General features: G+C 39.7%; 1 pseudogene; it reads left to right on the forward strand.

Annotated features, from left to right (window-relative positions):
- Positions 1-9,292, forward strand: part of LOC112101005 — a 30,688-nt pseudogene extending 21,396 nt beyond the window's left edge.
- The last annotated feature ends 822 nt before the right edge of the window (positions 9,293-10,114 follow it).

The following is a 10,114-nucleotide window of genomic DNA, read 5'->3' on the forward strand; positions in this document are numbered from 1 at the left end:
ACTCAAAGACTTGCTGGACGCAGGATACATTCGCCCCTCAAAGGCCCCATTCGGTGCACCCGTACTCTTCCAAAAGAAAAAGAATGGATCACTGCGGATGTGCATCGATTATAGGGCGCTCAACAAGATCACCATCAAGAACAAGTATCCGATTCCCTTGATCGCGGACTTGTTCGACCAGCTTGGCAAAGCGCGATACTTCACCAAACTTGACTTGCGCTCCAGGTACTATCAAGTGCACAACAAGGTACGGGTCTTTCGAATTCCTTGTGACGCCTTTTGGCCTTACTAATGCACCCGCCATATTTTGCACACTCATGAACAAGGTACTCCAACCATTTCTCGACCGCTTCGTGGTTGTGTACTTGGATGACATCGTGGTGTATAGCACCACACTCGAGGAACATGCCCAACACTTGTGACAAGTCCTCCAAGTACTCCGAGACAACGAGCTCTTCCTCAAGTTGGAGAAGTGCTCGTTTGCACAACAAGAAGTGGAGTTCCTTGGCCATAAGATTGCGGGCGGGAAGCTCATGATGGAGAATGCCAAAGTGAAGGCCATCCTTGAATGGGAACCTCCCTCAAAAGTGCATGAGCTTCGCTCGTTCCTTGGGTTAGTGAATTACTACCGCCGCTTCATCAAGGGCTATTCGGCCAAGGCGGCACCCTTGACGGATATGCTCAAGAAAAACAGAACGTGGCATTGGTCTAAAGAGTGCCAACGCGCATTCAAGGAGTTGAAGAAGGCAATTTCGGAGGAACCCATCCTCGCTCTTCCGGACCACACTAAACCCTTCGAAGTCCAAACGGATGCCTTGGATTTCGCCATATGAGAAGTCCTTATGCAAGAAGGCCACCCCATAGCGTTCGAGAGTCGAAAGCTAAATGACACGGAACGCCGCTACACGGTGCAAGAAAAGGAGATGACAGCCATCATCCATTGTCTAAAAGTGTGGCGACATTATTTGCTTGGTTCACACTTCACGATCATGACGGACAACGTGGCGACAAGCTACTTCCAAACTCAAAAGAAGTTGAGTCCGAAGCAAGCACGATGGCAAGATTTCCTTGCGGAATTCGACTATCGGCTAGAGTACAAACCGGGGAAAGCCAATGTCGTTGCGGACGCTCTAAGCCGCAAGGCAGAATTGGCAACACTTAGCATGAGCCAACCGAAGTCCGACCTTGTCTCACGCATCAAGGAAGACCTCCAACAAGATCCGTTAGCAAAGGACTTGCTGGAGAAGGTGCTCGAGGGAAAGACAAGGCGCTTTTGGCAAGAGGAAGGCATCCTCCTCACCAAGGGAGATCGGCTGTTCGTGCCAAGGTGGGCAAACTTACGGAAGGAGGTAATCAAGGAGTGCCATGACTCTAAGTGGGTTGGTCACCCAGGAATCGAGCACATCACCGCACTAGTCCAAGCCTCGTATTTTTGGCCGCACATGAGGGACGACATCAAGGCATATGTGCGAACTTGTCTTGTGTGTCAACAAGACAAGGTGGATCATCAACTTCCAGCGGGATTGTTAGAACCGCTACCGCTAGCAACGAGGCCATGGGAAAGTGTCTCCATGGACTTCATCACATCGCTGCCCAAGTCCAAAGGTTGCGGAAGCATCATGGTTGTTGTCGACCGATACAACAAATATGCTACATTCATTGCCGCACCAAGCGATTGCAAAGCGGACGAGGCAGCCCGCCTATTCGTCAAGCACATTGTGAAGCTTTGGGGAGTTCCGAAGAGCATTGTGAGCGACCGAGACCCACGGTTCACTGGGCGTTTTTGGACGAAGCTCTTCAAGATGTTGGGGACTGATCTCAAGTTCTGAACAAGCTTCCACCCACAAACGGATGGGCAGACCGAGCGCATTAATGGCCTCCTCGAGATGTACATGAGGCATTATGTGAGCGCTCATCAGCGGGACTAGGCGAAACTACTTGACATCGCCCAATTTTCTTATAACTTGCAGCGAAGTGAGGCTACGGGCAAGAGTCCATTCGAGATCATCATGGGATTTCAGCCCATGACCCCCAATGCCATAGCCTCGACTTACGGAGGGAAAAGCCCCGCGGCACACAAGCTCGCCCGCGAATGGCATGAGGAAGCGGACATCACGCGAGCCTATCTCGACAAAGCCGCAAGGAAAATGAAGAAATGGACGGATACAAGGAGACGGCATGTTGAGTACAAGGAAGGTGATCAAGTCATGATCAAGCTCTTACCCCAACAATTCAAGACTTTGTGGAAAGTTCACAAGGGGTTAGTGAGGCGCTACGAGGGACCCTTCCGAGTTGTTCGACGTGTGGGCAACGTCTCGTATCAACTCCAACTTCCGCCAAGACTCAAGATTCATCCGGTCTTCCATGTGAGCCTTCTCAAGTCATATCACGAAGACATGGGAGAACCAAGTCGCGGAGAATCAAGGGGCGCGCCAACTGCCGTTGTCACCGCGTTCGACAAAGATGTGGACTACATCATTGCGGACCACACGGTTTCGAGGAGGGGCGTGCCAACACATAGCAAGTACTTGGTGAAGTGGAAAAACCTCCCCGAAAGTGAAGCCACTTGGGAATGTGAAGATGATTTGAGGCAATTCGCTGAGCACATCCAGAGGTTCAAGCACGAGAGCACGACGAGGACGCCGCGAGCTTAGGTAGGGGAGGATGTTGCGGACCGCCCAATTCGCTAGCCCAATTGCCCACAATTTCAGGCTAGACAGCCAACACAAGACCAAAAGTGCTAGCTTGGCCCAATTCCGGAACATTCTAGGCAACTCTAGCACATGAGCTTGTAAATACTCTAGAATTCTCCATAGAATTCCAGCACATGTAAATAGCTAGGAAGTGGTAGAATTCTCTAGAATCTCTAGAGCTTGGCAAGCCTCCCCTATAAATATGGGATGGCATTAGGCATTTGTATCCAACAAACACTACAACAAGCATTGTAAGCAACTCAAGCATTGTATTCTCTCTTTGTGCAATACAAGTTTTCTTCTTTGGCTCAATTGCTCTCTTCTCTAGTTCGAGAAGCTCTAGGCTTACTTAGCAACATTCGGCAAAGTTGTCTAAGTGCCGCACGGGTTAGCTGCGCAAAACACTCATCCCGTGACATTGGGCTGGGGACTTACGGTTTCAGCTGAGCAATAACAGAGGACAGAAGTCAATCTCTTTCATCTCCGAAATATTATAATGTTGGGAAAGGACTACCACAAGCAACTGTAAATTAAGCAGAAACAAAACTCTTTTTTACTTTATGTGATTAAAATAAGATGTGCACTATAAACAAATAGGCAGAAAATAAATCAACAAATCCAAAGCAATAAATTACAAGAGACATCAATTTTTACGTGGAAAACCCAAATCGGAAAAAAACTACGGGACCGTAATCCGATATAAACTTCTACTATATTAATGGGATTATAGCACAAACTCTTCTTCAAATAATACTAGAGGCTATCAACATCAAGATTCTCAACAATCTTAGCTTATAATAATAGATCTAAAATATATTTCTCCAATAAGTGAATATCTCAAACAACAACTATCGAGGGAATAAAATACAGATCAATACCAATAGAAATGTAGAGGGCGATGTCAAGAATTTACCCTTCAAATTTGGGAAAAATCAAAGCTAAAATCACCTTCTGATTGTTTGATCAAAGATTGAAACCCCAAAGAAATCTTTCTCTATTGCAACGTCGTCTCTCTTCGCGAAATGGTTACAGCTCTCGTGATTCTTCACTTATTTCCTTTATATATTTTCTGGTTAATTTCATCCAAGTCCAGAATTTTACAATAACTACACATTAAACAAATTATTTTAGACTTTAGGCTTTTTGGTCCACCAATGTGAGATGGGCCCTACAAATCTCCCCCTCCATCACATCTGAGGGCCACCACCAAGCTCGCTTTCTGCTTACAACTTTCCAGCTTCTCCTTGGGCAATGACTTGGTCATCATATCTGACGCATTCTTCGTTGTGTGAATTTTCTCAAGCTGCAACTATTTCTACTTAAGCACGTCTCGTATCCAATGATACCTCACATCAATATGCTTCAACTTTGAATGATATGTTGAATTCTTTGCCAAGTGAATGACACTCTGACTATCATAATACACAACATAGCTGTCTTGTTTAACACCCAGCTCTTGTAAAAAATTCTTCATCCAGAAGGTTTCTTTGCAACTTTTACTGATTGCAATATACTCCGCTTCTGTGTTAGATAAAGCAAAACATTGGTAAAGTCTGGACCGCCATGAAACTGCTCCCCCTACAAAGGTAAGCAAATATCCTGATAGGGACTTTCTGAAATTAACATCTCCTGTCATATCTGCATACAGGTTTGTCACCAACAAAATATAAACATGCCTTGGAAGTGCCTTTGAGATATCTAAGAACCCACTTTACTGTTGTCCAGTGTTCTTTACTCGGATTGGAGAGAAACCGGCTAACTACACCAACTGCATGAGCAATATCTGGTCTTGTACAAACTATGGCGTACATCAAACTACTAACTGCTGAAGCATAAAGAACTCCTCTCATCTTTTGCTTCTCTTTCTCACTTGTAGAACAATTCTCGGAACCAAGCTTGAAATGGCCTGCAAGTGAGAACAAACAGATTTTTCCTTGTCCATGTTAAATCTTTCAAAAACCTTTTCAACATATGCTTCCTGAGATAACTATAACTTTCTAATTTTTCTATCACGGGAAATCTTCATGCCAAGAATTTGATTTGTTGATTTCATGTCCTTCATTGCAAAAGACTTGTTAAGCTCTATCTTCATATTGTTAACCTTATAGCATAATTGCCAACAATCAACATGTCATCCACATAAAGCAAAAGAATAATAAAATCATTATCACGAAACTTTTTTACAAAAACGCAATGGTCAGGCATAGTCTTGCTGAAACCATGATTCTCCATAAAAGAATCAAACTTCTTGTACCACTGCCTTAGTGCCTATTTTAGCCCGTACAAACTTTTCTTCAATTTGCACACAAGTTCTTCTTTGCCTTTGACACTGAACCCTTCAGGTTGCTCCATGTATATTTCCTCCTCTAAGTCACTGTGTAAGAAAGTTGTCTTTACGTCGAGCTGTTCAATCTCTAAATTCAAGCTAGCTGCTAATCCCAGAATTACTCGGATAGAAGACATCTTCACCACAGGAGAAAAAATTTCTTCAAAATCAATACATTTCTTCTAACCGAAACCCTTCACAACCAATCTAGCATTGTACCGCTGTTGTGAGTTATTTTCAGTCTTCAACCTGTAAACCTATTTGTTTGTCAGTGCCCTTTTTGCCTTAGGCAGTTTCACTAAATCATAAGTGTGGCATTCAGGGATCTCATCTCCTCTTGCATGGCTTTAACCTACTCATTTTTATGTTGATGAGACATAGCTTCTTCAAAACATTCTGGCTTTCCTCCATCTGTAAGCATCACATACTCATGTGGAGAATATCTAGTGGAAGGTTTTCGTTCTCTAGTGGATCTTTTCAATTTTGCTCAACTGGTGGTGTTGGTGGTTCTGGAGATGCATGGTCAACTGATTTTGCTGGACCATCATTATTATCCTCTTCAACTCCCTCGTGATCATCATGAACAGCAGGTGGAGAAACTGTAGTTGGAATAATAGGAATCTCTGGAGATGACTGAGACTCATCATTTTTCTCTTCATCACCAACTATCTGATCTTCAAGAAACACAACATCCCTACTTTTGATTAATTTTCTTGCCACTGGATCCCATAATCTGTACCCAAATTCTTCATGTACATAGCATAAGAAAATACATTCGTTGGCTTTATCATCAAGTTTTAATCTCTCATCTTTAACGATGTGAACAAATGCTCTCCACCCAAATACTCTCAAGAATTTATAAGAAACATCTTTCCCAATCCAAACTCTTTTAGGTACATCGCTATCTAATGAAGCTGAAGGAGAAAGATTAATCAAATTCACTGCCGTACACATAACCTCTGCCCAGAATGATTTAGGAAGCTTGGCATCAGAAAGCATACACCTAATCTTTTCTTCAATTGTTTTGTTCATCATTTCTGCAACACCATTTTGATGAGGGATTTTTGGTACAGTCTTCTCAAGTCTGATTTCATGGGATCTGCAATACTGTTCAAATGGTCCTCTGTACTCACCATTATTATCTGCCCTAACACATTTCAATTTTCTTCCAGTCATTCTCTAAACATAAGTATGGAAGAACTTATACATATCAAGCACCTGATTTTTATATTTTAAAGCAAAAGCCCACACCTTCCTTGAACAGTCATAAATAAAAGTCACAGAATAAAGTGCACCTCTTATTGATCTACTTTCTATCATGCAAACATCAGTGAGAATCAAATTAAAGATTTATAACTTTGCATCATGCCACATTCACGTCTTCGTTCTTTTGATCCTATGCTATCTAAAACAATAATTGCCTCAGATAAATACAAGTGTTCGGTTGAGATTATTACCATTGCTGCAATGCTTTCTATTGGAAATTCAATAATCTATCGTCTAAAGGACAAGCAAATACATGCAGACAATGCAAGAATGAACTTCCACTTGGGAGATGTTGGGGATCACATTGCTTTGCTAAGGGTTTATAATTCTTGAAGGGACTGTAATTACTCAATAGAGTGGTGTCGTGAGAATTATATTCAGGTCAAGAGTATGAAGCATGCCAGAGACATACAGGACCAACTGAAGGGACTCCTTGCCAGGGTTGAGATTGAAGTTAATTCTAATCTCAATGATTTAGACGCCATAAAATTTTCCAAACTTTATGCGAAGGATTTTTTCGTATATGGTCCGAAACCAATTCATTATATATTTCTTTATTAGTCTCATAGATGTCGTAACAAATCCTTGATTACATACATAGCTGCGATCTTAATTAGGAAAATGACACTTACACAACATTTAGCATTACGCGCAGCACAAAAAGGTGCGTTTTGAGGCAACTATAGCACACGCTCTCTCCCCCACGCTCTCTATGTTCTTCCTCACAACACACAGCTCTCTCTCTCTCCCCCCTTAAATCCAGCAGTCGTGGGTCACTCTCGCTCTCCCCCGTCTAAATCCAAGATCTATGGATGCATAATAGCGTAAATAACAATTCCCATCCACTTTAGTAACAAAAAATGGCATTTTCTGTGATTGTGGTGAGACGTTTCCCCTAGTAATGCTAAGTACAGCAAAAAAACCATAAATTCTCTACACATATCAATGCCAAAAACAACCGTAAACTCAGCTCTTTTAGTTGCTAGTGTATACCAATACCAATAGAGCAATAGGTTCTGGTTAGGGTTGTTAGATATGGAAATAATTGAGGCAAAATTATTTTATGCAATTGTTGGCTTGTGTCAACTTTTAAAAGGAAACTTGTTTTTGGGTTGTCAATGTTACTCATTTGTTAGTTTATTTCTAAGGTTTTGTTGTTTGGGATATTATGTATTAGATTTTATTTCATTTTGCCTCTGGTATGGCCCCTAACAGAACTTGATGTAATTCTTTTTGTGATATGTTTAGAAATTTTTATTTTGGTTCAATTCGATTCTAAAACTAAGTAAGAACTCCTATTATTTTTTCCTTTGTAGATTTTCTATTTTGTCTATATATATATATATATATATATAAAGGATAAAGCCCACGCATTGTAGGTAGGTCAAGAAAGAACCCTTGGGTCTAATATAACAAAGAGGGCATGACAAATCTCAATTATTAGAATTATTTTATGCATTTTTCGCGTTCTGTTATTTTTATCGAATCCTATCTCCCGCCGTTACTTGTTTTTGGACAACTAACCAATTCCTTGAAAAAAAAAGAGGAGAATTACAACAAAAATTCTACATCTATGAAAAGGAGATTTGTAGATCTCATATTGAATTGAAATGGGGAAATATGATAATCTTCAGCACGAATTATTAGAAAACAATTCGTAGGATTCACATTTTACTTGATTTTGAATTTTGAGTCCGGAGACAAGCATGGAAAATAACCCCCATACTACAGAAATTTTAAGAATTTTCTATTGAAATTTTCTATTGAATAGTACATATTTATACATCGGCTAGCAAGAAGAAAAGAAGAAATAAATTTTCTAGAACTTCTTTTCGATACCAATTGAAATTTTGTTGCTGTGTCAGAAGAAGGATAACTATACTGATTTGGTATATTCTAAAAATACCCTCGATACTATATTGTCGATCTCACAAAGATTCAAATTTAGTGAATTTCCATTTCATTTACTAATATCTTTTACAGAGATGTCACCATTAGCATCTGGTCTTGTTGGATCCATCTCATTTGGGTGTCTTAATCCCAAAGTTTAATAAGTGTAGGTAATTAAGTAATTAAAAGAAACTTAAAGGGTGCAAATAAAATTTACCTATAAAAGCAAGCGAAAGCCGCTACCTTAGATAATGTGAGCGTGCAGAAGAAACGGCGGGAGAGAGAGAGAGAGAGCAAGAGAGAAGACAATGGATGCTTTTATTTGGGAATAGTGATTTTAATCTTTAATTAGATGATCGGAAGGCAAAATTAATTCCACTTTCTCCTAAATTTTGAGGGTAAGTTCTTGACATCGCCATCTATAATCTTACTAGTCTTGATTTTTATTTTATCTTCTCTTTTACTATTATTTGAGATACCCACTTGTTAGAAAGACAAATATTAAGCTATTGCTGTAGTCATGAATATTGAGATTCTTGATATTGGTAGCCTCTAGTATTATCTAGAGAAGAATTTATGTTGTAATCTCATTAATATAGTGGAAGATTATATCAGGTTACGGTCCCGTGATTTTTCCCGCTTTGAGTTTTTCATGTAAAAATCTGTATCTTTTGTGGTTAGTTTTTGCTTTGGAATATATTATTTTATCTTTTTACCTATTTATTTGTGGTGCACATTATTGAGTGCTAGAAAGTGTATATTTATAAAGGAGAAAATCGTCATTTTACACTTCAAGTCTCACTAAAATTCCTACTTTTATGAATTTAAGTCCCTTGTGATTTAATTATTTTTTTTTATTATATTAAGTATTTTATGTATTTTAAGGGGCGTCATGGTCATTTCACAATGAACGAGAGATCAGATAATAAAACGGATAGCAATTCTGAACTCAGGACAGTCGAAAACCTTAGGAGAAGCATAAAATGATAAACGACATTGTTCACATATACAGTACGATGATGTGGCACTGATCGACGACATGGCATTGATCGATGATGTGGCAGTATTTGATTGGACGAATGATGTGGCATTGACTGCTTATGTGGCATTGTCTTGATTTGGCGTTGACCGATGATGTGTTATGATCCTATTGGACTAAAATGATTATGTGGAGTTGACTGGTGACGTGGTAGTATGTTAGTGGACGAAAAACGTACGTACAATACATGCATATACATGGAATGACAGCTCTAATGATGTGTTATATCCAATCACAACTTGCCACATGGTATAATCGTGAGCGTCCAAATTATTTTAATTTGATGGTCATGATATACTCATTGTATCTATAAATACGGGGTCCTCCTAATTTGGCACCCCTGAATTCGTTTTTTAGCTCTATTTTCTGTAATTCTTTCTCTATCCTATATTTTCTACGTATTTTAATAAATTTTCATTTTACCCCTAGTTCAATTATGAGTAGCTAATTTTCTTTCAAGTTTGGGTTGAAGGTGAAGTCTCAACATGTTCCATGAGCTTAATTTGGTAAATTTACTTTCTCTTCCCCTTCGATTTATATGGATATTTTGACTTTTTGTCGACATATAGTAATAATCTTGTCTAGATATTGAACTGGTATAACCATCTCCCTAGTGCAAGGTTATTACTATTTGGCACGATAAGCACTTAGCACTATATTTATTTGAGTGAGGTTCATGAGGAGTGGAAACTCCCCCCCCCCTCATGATTTGATTGGCACTAATAAGGAATATTAAACACATGGTGCATGTTGAGTACAGATCCAGAGAACCAAGCGCTTCATTTTAATAGTTTTCACTTAAATTTATTCTTGCCATTCTAATTTAAATTTTATGATATTCTAAATTACTTTCACCATAAATCCAACCACTCACTTAGAAAATTAAATCTACACGCAATT

The sequence above is a fragment of the Citrus clementina genome, unplaced genomic scaffold (assembly GCF_000493195.1).
Source record: "Citrus clementina cultivar Clemenules unplaced genomic scaffold, Citrus_clementina_v1.0 scaffold_2, whole genome shotgun sequence".
NCBI classification, from domain to species: Eukaryota; Viridiplantae; Streptophyta; class Magnoliopsida; order Sapindales; family Rutaceae; genus Citrus; species Citrus x clementina.